Below are 13,518 nucleotides of genomic sequence, written 5' to 3'. Positions count from 1 at the left end.
TGAACTTGTTCTTAACCTTTAAATCTCAGATCAGCAGTCACTCCTTACATGAAACTTCTTCCCCTGACCATTGCAGCCCTCAGCAATATCCCCTCCTATTGGCTCAGCATTTGTTACTGTGTTATCTAATTCAGTCCTTGAATTTTTGATTTGATAATATTACTTTTCATTTATATTGTTTTGTTTTATTTTCTTTGCTTGTATGTCTAGAATTTCCTGAAAATAAACATTTGTTCTACTATTTTTTCCACTCAGCATTTTGCATTGGTTTAGGCAATATTTCTTAGGTATCAGTTGCATATCTAGTTAGTATGGATATAAATTAATATATGCATGAACAATGAGTCAGTTAAATGAATAAAAAACATTGTCCAAAATGACTCCTATAAGGAGAATCCACCTTAAAGAAGGCCATCTATTTTGCTTGACTGGGACAGAGGACACTGGATTATCATGGGCTAAGTACTCATTTAGCTACAAATGGATGTAGATTGGATCTGCAGAATGCGTTTAGAGATCAGTCAAGTCTTATAAATGTCTGAGTGAACTATCAAATTGTACTTGTGGCTTAATAATATAATAGTGGTTTAGATTCATAAAATGCTTTTACTCCTAACCCCAGTTCCTTTAGCTTTAAATATGCATTTGTTTGAATGGTAGTTTGCAGAGTAAAAGCTGAATGCACATTGCTAAGGAAATCCCTGGAGAGTGGGAGATTGGAGCAATCTTTATGCAACCACTATGGAAAGCAGTATGAAGATTCCTCAGAAAATTGGGAATGGAACCCCCATTTGACTCAACTATCCCACTCCTTTAACCAAAAGACTTAAAATCAGCATACTATAGTGATGCAGCCACATCAATGTTTATAGCAGCTCAATTCACAATAGCTAGACTATGGAACCAGCCTGGGTGTCCCTCAATAGATGAATGGATAAAGAAAATGTAGTATATATACTCAATGGAATATTACTCAGCTTTAAAGAAGAGTGAAATTACAGGATTTGCCAATAAATGATTGGAGTTGGAGGATATAATGCTAAGCAAAATAAGCCAATCCCACAAAACCAAAGGTCGTATGTTTTCTCTAATATGCGGATGCTAATTCACAGTAAGGTGGGGGGCACTAGGGAAGAATAGCATTACCTTAGATTAGGTAGAAGGAAGTGATGGGGACGGGAGGGGAGGGGATGGGGGGATAGGAAAGATAATAGAATGAAACAGACATTATTACTATATGTATATATGTGACTGCATGACCAATATGATTATGCAACATGTACACTCAGAAAACTGAGAAATTATATCCCATTTGTGTATGATATATCAAAGTGCATAAATGCATTCTACTGTCATGTATAACTAATTAAACAAATAAAAAAATTTAAAAAAGAACATTCATAGAAATACCTACATATATATAACCCAACAAAGAAAAGTTTTTAATATTAGATATCCAATAAAAGATTATCAGCCATGCCTAAAAGCTAGGAAAATTCAAAAGAAAAACATCACTCAAGATAGACCTATAATTGACGCAGGTGTTGAAATTAGGATAGGAACTCTAAAGATTAGAATGGTATCCCCTATGCCCAAGAAATTGAGGGGAGTTAGGGAAGGCATTTTTAAAAGCCTGAATCAAACTTTTAGAGATGAAAACTACAATGTACAGGCTGGACAATATACTAAATGAAATAAAAGCATGTAAGTCATTGCAGAAGAAAGGATTAGTACACTTTTAAGGCATAGCAATATAAATCATATGTAAGAAGCGAGTAAAAAAATAAGCCATTTAGCTGTGACAATTTCAAGTGGTCTCATATGAATGTAATTTCAGTCTTAAGGGAGAAGGGCATAAGAAGAAAGATTTGAATAAATGCCAGAAAACTGGAACTAGGGATGCAGCTCAGTGGTGGAGGGCTTGCCCAGCATGCACAAGGCCCTAGTTCCATCCGCAGGCCTGCAGAGGAGGGAGAGGGGAAGAAAATTTCCAAATCTGAAGATTTTAAAGATCCAAGAATGTCATCTCAAAGAAACTCCATGTCAAGAAACTTGGTAAAACTGCACCAAGGCAAGATATAATTGATTTGCTCAAAACCAGTGATACATAGAAAATCTTTAAAGAAGCCAGGGGAAAATAATTAAGTACAGAGGAATAAGCAAGCATAAGCATGACAGCCAATTTCTTGACAAAAACAGTATGATTACATCTTGTATTGAAAGGGAAAAAAAAAATCTATCTAGAATTCTCTACTTAGTGAAAATATTTTCCAGTAAAAACAAAAACAACATTTTTTGGAGGGGGGGGAGTGCACACAAGAATTGTAAAATAGTGCTATTAGAGATTGGGAAGGGGGTAGAAAGGGAGGATAAAGGGAGACGATAATTGATCAATGCACGTGGTACTGAAAAAATCACACTGAACCCTATAACTTATATCATTAATATATATTAATAAATTTTTATAGAGAAAAAATTAAAAGGGAGAATGTTTACTGGGCTGTTTCCTCAATATAAAGTGAAGAAATTATCATACTTGTTTCCCATTTAACATTTTCCATTTTGTTGATATAATCCAGAGATTTATGTACAAGTTATTATTAAACATTTTACATGCCATATGAATAACTGATACAGATGAGAATGAAACATAATATCTGAATTTTTAAACTATGTTAATAATACTTGTTTAGACTTAACTTGCTACTTAATTGGGTTGAATTCCCAGAGCCATTCCTGATAGAAAAGGGCTTTCCTTTTCACGGACCCTTTCAGCAATATTTTAAGGAAGGTATATGAAAGGCAAAGCTTCAGTATTGCCAGTTTCACAGTACTTTTTAGTTACCTGATCCATGACGAGAAATTCTTGTCACAGACATTTTCTCTCCAAGTCCCATAGACATTGTTGAGTTGACTTCTCTAATGTTCCAGCTCTTCAGGTTAAATGTACATTTCCTTTTACAACCTACCCTTGAGGTCAGCAGCACCTCTACCACGGCATAGTCTTAGTTACACACAAGTCACAAGCCTGTCTGGGCTGGAGAGAGAAGACAGGATCAGACTGGACCCTTGCTGAGAGGCAGTGCCTCCTTCCAGCTGAACAGATGGAATAGAAGTTGTCCCATTTTGGGAAAATATAATCTGCCCTAACTCCTTAATTTTTTTAAAAATTTTTTTGGTTCTGGGGGTTGAACCTGGGATCCTCACAAATGTTAAACACATGTTCTATTACTAAGCTACATTCCCAGCACCCACTAATTTTTGGTCTATTTGATGGAGATTTTGAATAAGGTTATTATCATCTATGTTATTGTTATAATCTTTCTCAAAAGTCAAAACAACTTAAAAAAATGACTTCATGAAAATACCTGTCCAAAAGTAGATGAATTGTGAGCAACAAATCCCTGGTGTTATGAAAATGTTAGGTAATTTAAGAGGTGTCTCAAACTCGATGGTGTTTGATTTCTACACCATCATGAGCCAGGTCCGCACTTGCCTGTGTGGACCTTGGTTCACTTCCTACCTTGTTCCTACTTTAATTGAATGGTTTCAGTCCTGGTCTTAATTTTGCTGACATCCCTTCTTCAGTAATTATTTCATCAATTGCCTGATTATAATAGTTAACACTTTATTAGAATGTGACCAAATTTCTCCTATTTTACTGAAGATGATTTCACCAGGACAGAGCTGAACAAGTCAGATGCTGAGCTTGCTCTTATTACTCTTCAAGGACTTATTACAATGATTCAGCAAGCAAGGTAGCCAGATGTGCGACCTGTTCCCTTTCTTGGTGATCTCTACTGCTACAACCAGGAGCACCTCTAGTGTGCTCCCAGGATATATTTCTTCTCATTTTTAAAAGGTTTAACAGAAAAGGATTATAAATATTGATCTTACACTGACCTACTTGGAAAGAAATTATCCATTACATAGGGCAGGAATAAAGTTATTTGTTTAGTTTTGTTTTGTTTGGTGACAGATCTTTCTACATTGTCCAGTCTGACCCTGAATTCTTTAGCTCAAGTGATCTTCCTGCCTCAGCTTCCAGATAGCTGGGACAACAGGCACATGCTATTGTGCCCAGCTAGTTTGCTGGGGGTTTTATTGTTTGTTTGTTTTGTTTTGTTTTGTGGTACTAAGATTGAACCCAGGGGTGCTTAACCACTGAGCAACATCCCACCACCCCCCTTTTTTCTTTAAATATATTTTATTTGGAGACAGGGTCTTGCTGAGTTGCTAAGTGCCTGGATAAGTTGTTGAAGCTGGCAACTTGCAATCCTCCTGCCTCAGCCTCCCAAGTCACTGAGATTACAGGTACGCGCCATCGCCCCTGGCTAGTTCTCTGTTTAATAATTCATTGTTCATAAGCTTGTCAAAGGACAGGGTAGTGCAGGGGGAACAGTTAAAAAGAAAAAAAATATACACAGATGCATTTCCCAGAATTTAAAATTAAGCCTTGGGCTATGACCTTTTAGATATGGACTAAACATATGAGAATTTAACTGCCTTTGTGTTGTTGATTTGTTCACACAAGCATAGCTTAAAATATTTTTCCCTCTGGAGTGCCATGCCCCAGCAAAGGTTGAAGAAAATTGTGATAACTGCTCTGCTACTATTCTGCTGGAGGCTGAATAGGAATCAAGCTGACAATCAGATTCTAATGATAATTCCTAATTCCTTTCTCCTCTCTCCTAATTTTCCTTGAAATTCATCTTCTTATTTTCTCTTGCCAAGTTTGAGACTAATTCAATTCAATTCTGTAAGCTGTATTGAGCATCTGCTATGTAGAGCAAGTTGGGCTGGACACTGAAGATCGGAAGAAAAATGTAAAAAACAATCCCCACCTCAGACGGCCTACAGCTGAGAGACCAAGCAAATGCACATGGAATAGTTAACTAGTGCTTCATTCAGTTTCTAGCACAGTGAAAATACTGGTTAATGTGTGAATTGAATGCAAACACTGAAAATAGCTTAAGATAGGTGGTGCATATACAGGATTTCAGAGAAAGCAAGATGTCAATGCAGGCGGAAAGTTTTGGCAGATCATGAAAAGATCATTTGTGAGACAGGGCAGGGTTTTTGTTTTGTTTTGTTTTGTTTGGGATACCAGGGATTTAACTCGGGGCCACTTGGCCACTGAGCCACATCCCCAGCCCTATTTTGTATTTTATTTAGAGACAGGATGTCACTAAGTTGCTTAGTGCCTCCCTTTTGCTGAGGCTGGCTTTGAACTCTCGATCCTCTTGTCTCAGCCTCCCCAGAGGCTGGGATTACAGGTGAGCATCATCACGCCTGTCTACAGGACTGGTTTTGGTGAGATAAAAAGCAGAAAGAGATGTCAGTTTAAAGTTAATTACAAATAAATCAAAGAAACTGGTGATATCATAGTTTGTCCAGCATGGGGGGGAACCCATTCTGACTAGAGAAGATAAAAACACAGAGGTAGATTAGAGAATCTAATAGAAGACCCCATAGCAAGAGAATTGTGTCCTTTTTGCTGAGTACATGGTTTTTCACCAGGAAATCCATATTGCTGAGTGTACACTTGCACTTCACTCAGAATAGGCTGAAAGAAATGTATTCCAAAGGGAGAGAGATCTGAATATAGGAATACAGAAATTGAATAAACATAACTTGAACTGTTATGGAGGCAGTTATTATTGAGAAGGAAGAAGCCAAACATTCAAAGTAAGATACACAGAGATTTGCATTTTATGAAGAAGAAAAAATCAAGTTTGACTCAGTGATTTAAAAGTCAAAGACAACAGCTGCGGTGGTACACCCCTGTAATCCCAGCGACTCGGGAGGCTGATGCAGAAGGATCACAAATTCGTGGCCAGCCTGAGCAACTTAGCCAGACGCTGTCTCAAAATAAAAAGTAAATAAAAAGGGCTAGGGATGTAGCTCAGGGGTAAAGCCCTCTAAGTTCTAGCTTCTATACCTAAACAAACAAGCAAATGAATAAGTGTATGATAAACATTCTGGGCAACACAGCCCTATTGACAGAAGAAGAGTTGGGAGGGAATATTTTGGTTTGGATTCACATTGGATAACATTTTGGCCAAGATAGGATAATTCGGTTTTTGAAGGCAGAGGCTTAGGTTTCTATGGTGGTGGGTTTAGATCCTCAGGGACAATTGGGTTGTCTTTTGTCAACTCACCAGTGTTCCTGTCTATCACCTCATTCTGCTATGTTTCATAGGAAAGAAAGCTGGAATCAATTTTTCAGGTTTTTTTCCTTGGGTGGTTTCAGGATATATTGTTCTAACAGGAGGCCCTTTCATGGAGTTCAGAAGGCTCAGTACTTACTTCTCCCTGGGGCAGCTACAGTCTGAGTTCTCACTGGTGGCTTCCCTGCTGGGAGCTCTAACTTTTACACTCTGACTATCTTCTAGACTAACTTTTGCTTCCAGCAGTCCTATAGGCATGTACTCTTATAATTTCTTGTACTGAACCCCATTCTACAAAAAATTCCTAACGGGCAATGTTCTTGAATCCTGAGACTAAAACATCTTCCATGTGAACACGATATGAATAATGACTGAGACAGAGCTACTGTGTGTGTGTGTGTGTGTGTGTGTGTGTGTGTGTTGGAGAGTAAGTCAAACCAGTAAAAGACATAGAAAAGGAATGACCAGAAAATTAAGGGGAAAAAAGGAGCAGATCCTGTAAAGCAAGGCAAATGAGTCAAACTGTGAGGCAAGAGATAATTTTTTTTCAAGTAAAAGGACAAAATCGAGAAAAGGAAAATGTATATTGAATGGAAGGTATAATATTTGTCATGATGAATGCTATTCCTACACATTTAATTCCAGATGCAACTACAATGATGTTACCAGAACAGTGGCCTAACATCCCAGTGGTGGGCTGCTTAGATGACCCACATTCCTGGAATTTGGTTATGACAAAGAGCCAGAGTTGGCAAAGTCCCTGAGTTGATAGAGGGAACCCGCAAAACTTTCTCTGACATATAAAGCAATTTTTTTTTGTGGTTTTAAGTAATTGGTCTTGAGAAAAGGCATTTGCCAGATTTACTAGTGGCATACCAGGCTTTAAGCAGGAGATGATATCTTGAATAACTGTGCAAGGCAACATCACCCACTTACAGGTGATTAAATTTATGTTAATCTGCATAGTTCTGTAAGATCTATCTTTTGTGGCATAGTTACATAGTTAAATGGAGAGATGACATATCTCTACTTTTTCAAATTTGATCTCTGACATATTATTTATGATTTTGTAATTTTTAAATGGAGGGGCTGATATAGAAACTTTTGCTTGGAAGTTCATACCTAACTGCCCTTACTCCATAGATCCAAGAGCTAAAGTGGGTTTGCTTCCCATTGTTGAATGTAGTGTTTGCATCCAGAAACTTCTTAGCTAATCATAGGTGTGTTTACAAACCCACTCAGTCTACTGCAAGAGTGACTCTTACTCCCCCTGCCTTATAACATAGAGCTATTACTTTCTCAGGACCACACACCCACTCTCAGGACCATACTGACACCACCCTGCCATGTGGAACTATGGGAAGTTGTGTAGCTCCAAGTTAGTCTAATCATCTGTGAAGAATCCATTTCCCATGTTCTGTACACAGCTATAAGAGATAATGACTTTCACTGGAATTCAAAGAATAAGACTTAAATATCCTTATTGTGGTAGTGTGTTGGGGATATTCTTGAGGCTATCTGGTGTACCTTTCACTGAAGGATCTCTTGTCTGTGAAATGGTTCAATTCTTGGAACTGAGTAAGTTGTGATTCTCTACTGTATTGATAAGTTAAGACTGCTCACAAGAAAGTTTCTTGCTTTAAAAAAAATATGATGGTGCAAATGTCTACGAATACCATAATCAGTAACTGCTAGTAGTTATATCTGTGGGTAAAGCTATTTTGGTTAGTGCTCTAGTCATGCTGCCTATTCTGACAATACCTCTATCTGTCCCTGAAAATTGGGAAATCACTGAGCCCATTTTGAAGGAATGATCTCTAAGTATCATTAGTTCCCTGAAATACATTGAGTTTTTCTAAGATGTTGGCTCTTTCCTTTCAAGTATATTTCTCAATGCACTGCTGAAAAGAGTGTTCTCTGGGCATACCCAAGGGTGGGTAAGTGGGTAACTATGATAAGAAATATATATTAGTCTTGGTCCCTAGTTCCTGAGACAGAGCTCCTAATACCCTCGTAGATAGAGACACTAGAAGAATCTTTTGTTCTAATAGTTGGTCTTGGCCCTGGTTCCTGGCACATAACTCCTCAAATCCTTGGCATCGCCGAAGTGTTTTCTTTTAGTATGCTATTGAGATGACTAATAGCCAAGGGCTCCTGGATAGCTAGATGGGAGGCTGGTTGTCAGGGGACTTAACCATGTGATCAGAATTGGCAGTTTGTCTCTTACCTCTCTGTATCCTCTAGGGGAGGGCACAAGGCTGAAGGTTGAGTTCATCAACATCAGTCAATAACTTAATCAATTATTCCTACATAAGGAAGCCTCCATAGAAATCCCCAAGTATTGAGTTGGGGGAGCCTCTGGATTGCTGAATATTCAAGGTGCCTTGAGGATGTGCACTGAGAGAAGGCATGGGAGCTCTGCCCTTCTCCCATATCTTGCCCTCTGAGTCTTCCATTCAGCTGAACATCTATGTCATTTGTGAGACCCTTTATAATAAGTAATTAAACAGAAGGAAAGTGTTTACCTGAGTTCTATAAGCCATAGGAGGGCATTGTGGGTAACCCTGACTTACAAGCATGTGTCACAACCTGGGCCTGGTGACTGGCATCTGAAGTAGGGGTGGTTTGTGGGACTGAGGCCCTCACTTGTAAGACTAATGCTAACTTCAACCACACTGAGGTAAAGCGTAGGGTACCCTGTCAGTGCCCACAGAGAATTTTTGGTTTCTCAAATTTGCTGAAGTTTAAAAAAGTGTGGGGATAGAAAGTCCCCAAATTTGGTGCCCACAGATAAAGTCTTCCACAGAGAGTGAGAATTTAATTTTTAAGTGTATATTTTCCTTCAGTCTACATGATAAACTCACTCCAGATTTTTATTTCCCCAAGTCTTTGAATCCCTTCATCTATAATATACCAAAGATGTTCTGAAATTTCAACTTCATTCAATTTGAATACATACATGCATAGAACAAGTAATAAGACATACATGAAAATTATAACACAGAAATTTCAGGACAAAGTGTGCAAAAGGGAGAATGGGGAACTGGGATCAGGAAAGCTTTGGTTGTAATTATGCTTCTTCATTTCTGAAAATAATAGACATATCTGAAACAAAGGCAGTAACATTTGTTGGATCTTGATGGTGTGAACACAAATGTTTGTTTATTCTTTGACTTTTCTGTGTTTTCAAAATATTTCATATTAAAATATTTTACCATCTTAAACAATTGACGAATCTAACAGTTGTAACTAAATATGCTCATAATACGGATCATATTACAAAATTTGCTGAAATTTGACAAAGTCATTTTAAAAATAAATACCCTTGCGAAGATTGTTTAAAAAAAGGTGATTTACCACTGAGTGTAGCTCAGTGATACAGCATTTGAGTAAAATGAGAGAGACCCTGAGTTTGACTTCCACCAAAACAAACACACACACATACACACACACATACACACAGAAACACAAATTTCCAGGAAGACAAAAACAAAGAGAAATGAAAACAAATGAATAAAATTTGCTTCTCAATTAATTACTTATGAATAGATCCTAATTATGTGTTTTTGATGACTAGTTACACCAGCCTGATAATTTTAATCAGCTCTTTCTGGAAACCTGCAGATTCCTGAGCTTCCTTCTTCCTAACTTATACTAAAAGTAGGGGGGAGGACTCAGGATTGTAAGGAAGGTGTAGGGAACATGTTGAATGGGGCTGTGGTCATCGAGAGCCTAACAGATCCACTTCGGGGTTAGTTCACTCACATGGTGAGAAAGTTGATCTTGGCTGTTAGCACCCTCAACTCTTCTCTACACAGAACATTTCTCTATAGAGCACCTGGCTCCCCTCAGAGCAGGTGATCCCGGAGAGCAAGACAGAGCAAGAAAGAGCTTCTGAGATGGAAGCTGCAGTCTTTTTATAATCGAATCTAGAAGTAATGCTTCATTCTACTGCCATATCCAATGAATTATAAGTGAGTCATTAAATGTAACCCACATGCAATGGAAGGGAAATTGGGCTGCATTTCTTGGATGAAGGCATATCCAAGAATTTGTGGACATGGCTTTACAACCTTGCTTTGACCAAATTCTCAGCTTTTGCAAGAGAAAGCACATAAAGTGAATTTATTTCTTTTCAGAGGGTTCACACGCTGGTAAAACTGATAAAAACAGATAAAAGCTCTCTTGCTATTTCAATGATAGTTCCTTCTATTTTCTTTGCAGCCCCTCCTCCTCTGCGGGCCTTGGAAGGCTGGACGTTCCCAGCTGCTCAGGCCTCAACTTTATGGACACTCTTACCTTACAACTTCATCCCAAACTGTGCTTTATATACCATCTCTACTCTCATAACTCTCGTATTTCTAACTTCATCCCTGATCCTTTCAATTTCAATTTTATATATCCAGCTGCTCCTTGACATCTCCACACAGACCGCATCAATTTAAAATGTACCATGGCTAACAGAGAACCCTCGGTTCCTTCTACTTCTTTCCCGGCCTTCTCATTTTTAGTAAATCTACCCACATGTTTAAACTCTTCTTATTACATATCTAATCCCTGAGCAAGCCTTGTCAGCACTTCTTTATAAATATTTTAGTATCTACTAAACTTTCTCCACCTCCACTGCTACCACTCTGGCCCAACCTACCTTTCTTTCTCACCTGGACTACTGTAATAGCCTAAAGAGAGCCTTCTCCCTGCCTCTCTCCTTCCCCTTCTCCCTTCCTCCCTCCCTTCCTTCTTTTTTCCTCCCTTTCTTTCTTCCTAGTTCCTGTAGCTATTTTTAATTACAGCGAGGTGGTATTGTGAAAATGTTATCAGTTCATGTTACTCCGCCATTTAAAATTCCGTGTGGCTTTTTGTTTCACTTAGAACAATAAATCTCAACTCTTTGGGCAGACTTACAATTTTTTACCTGTCCTTTGCTTCTGCCAACTTTCTACCCACATTGATCTTCACCATTAGTATACACCGTGTGTGTGTGTGTGTGTGTGTGTGTGTGTGTTGGTGGGTGTTTGTGTGTATATGTGTGTTATGTACATGCTATGTGCATTGCTGTATTAGGGTGTGTGTCTGGGAATGTGTCTGTGTGAATTGAGTGTGTGTGTGTGTGTGTGTGTGTATGCACCAGGGTGTGTATCTGGCATGCTCTTGTGTACACAAGCCATCCTGATTGATAGGCAGTTTATATAGAATAGAATAGAGAGCACCCTGGAGAATTCTCAGAGACCACAGACATCCTCTCTCTCAATATTTATATTTCTCTGGAGATTCATTAAGTTTAAGTGGTCTCTTGTCAGTTGCAAATATCCTGGGAGCTGCTTAGTCATCTGTATCTTTGTGCACGTCTTTATAATTAGACTGTGTTCTTTCTAGCCTTGCTGACAATCACCAGAGATAAGAATGAGTGTAAGGGTTTCACTTGAGTTGTGGGTGGACAATGTGCCTGCTGAGGTGACATGTCCTGGATTGTCTATCTGGATATGGTGATTTCTTCTTAGAGGCAGGACTGGGCACCACTGGGGAGTAAAGAAGTCAGTGGTTCCCAAGTTTTGCTGAGTGCCTTCAGGGTCACTTTGTTATATGCTTGTAAGGCATCCTAGTGTTCTCTAGATTTGGGGTCATTTCCCTTTTAGTTCATAGCAAAGAGCAGATTTGTTCCCAGTAGATAGTCACCCCTCTGTGGGCACAGGCAGCAGAGAGCAAGCTGGCACATTCAGTGACCATTTCATGCTTTGTCACATGTAGCCACAGAGGAAACCCTTCAGCGAGGTGCCTGTGAGTGCTTCTGAGGAAGCCCTCCCAGCCCAAGACTCTTCCCTCTTGTGTCTCTTTCTTCCCTCTGATGCCAGGTCCTCAGACTTCACTCTTGCTATTTCTCCTGTCTTTCCTTTAATTTCAACCTTTCCTTTTCTAGGTCCTAGATCTTTCTAATCATGCCACTTTATATTTTATTAAATTGAGAAAATAGAAAATCAACCTCCTTCACTCCAGATTCCCTTATTAGAAATCCTGTCATCTCTTGAGCTATACTCCCAACCAAGTGATCAAAGGTTTTCTACACTGTGCGTCTCTAATCCAATGTAGGTTTCACATTATGTGCTTTTGCTTGGTTGGATGCTGACCACTTTGGTGCCCAAATCCCCCAGATACTTTTAATTCATACCCTACTAGGCATTTCAGCAACATTCAATGAGTTGTCCCTTGGCTTCTTCTAGAAATCCCTCAATATTCTTCCATCTCTTTCCTTTCCTTATGGCAATTCAGACTACTGTGTAGCCCCTTGTGGCTTGCTCCAGGGATCTTTCTCTTATTTCTCCTTTATTCTAATCCCTTGGTCTTTATACTGCTGATTTCCAAATGAATAATTCTCTAATTCTCTTCTGGGCTGTGCATTCCTATGTCTAATTGGTTACTTAAAGAGAAATCTCTGGGGTGGTTAAATGTTCAGGCTTTGGAGTCAGAGTCAGAAATCTTGGTTCAATTCTAGTCTTGCAACTTATTTGCTGTATGACCCTAGGTAAGGTATGTAAAATCTTTACCCTTTATTTCTTTATCCATAAACCAGGACTCTGTATAGTTTTTCTAATGACAAATGAAGCAATGCATGTAAAACATTGGGAAATTGTGCCGGGCATACAGTAATCATCTAAAAGTACTTAATAATTCTTTGTCTTGTTATTACTATTATTTGCATCCTCTTGGATGATTTCATGGACATATTCAAAGGAGAATTCTTGATCATTTCAGCAAATGACACTTTCTTGCTCTTAGCTGCTTAAATCAGAAATTGACAGCTTCCTTAGATATATCTCACACTGATACCAATCATTGCCCAGTCTCCTTGACTTTAACTCCAAAGTGGCCCTTAAATCATCCAGTTCTCTCAGGAACCTCCTTATATCAGCTATACTTCAACTCTCACTTGAGTTACTATAATGCTTTCCAAATTGGTCTCCCTGCTGCTTCTTGTGCCCTTTCCCTCAACTCATTCTTCAACACATCGAAACCAGAGTGATTTTTAAAGCATGAATTGCATCACATCACTGGTCTGCTCAAAATTCTTCATGGTTTCCCACTGGACTAAGGACAAAGTCCAGTATGCTTCAACGGAAAGTTCTGTAAGTTCACACATGTCCTGTGCCCGGTCTACTTTCTAATTGGTAGTCTCTGTTCTCTTGTTCATTGAGGGTCAACCAGCAAGGCTTTCTAAAGAGCATTTATACACAATGGAGTATTACTCTGCATTAAAAAATGACAAAATCATAGAATTTGCAGGGAAATGGATGGCATTAGAGCAGATTATGCTAAGTGAAGCTAGCCAATCCCTAAAAAACAAATGCCAAAT

The sequence above is a fragment of the Marmota marmota genome, unplaced genomic scaffold, assembly GCF_001458135.2.
Source record: "Marmota marmota marmota unplaced genomic scaffold, marMar, whole genome shotgun sequence".
NCBI lineage: Eukaryota > Metazoa > Chordata > Mammalia > Rodentia > Sciuridae > Marmota > Marmota marmota.
Note: the sequence above shows the minus strand (reverse complement) of the source record.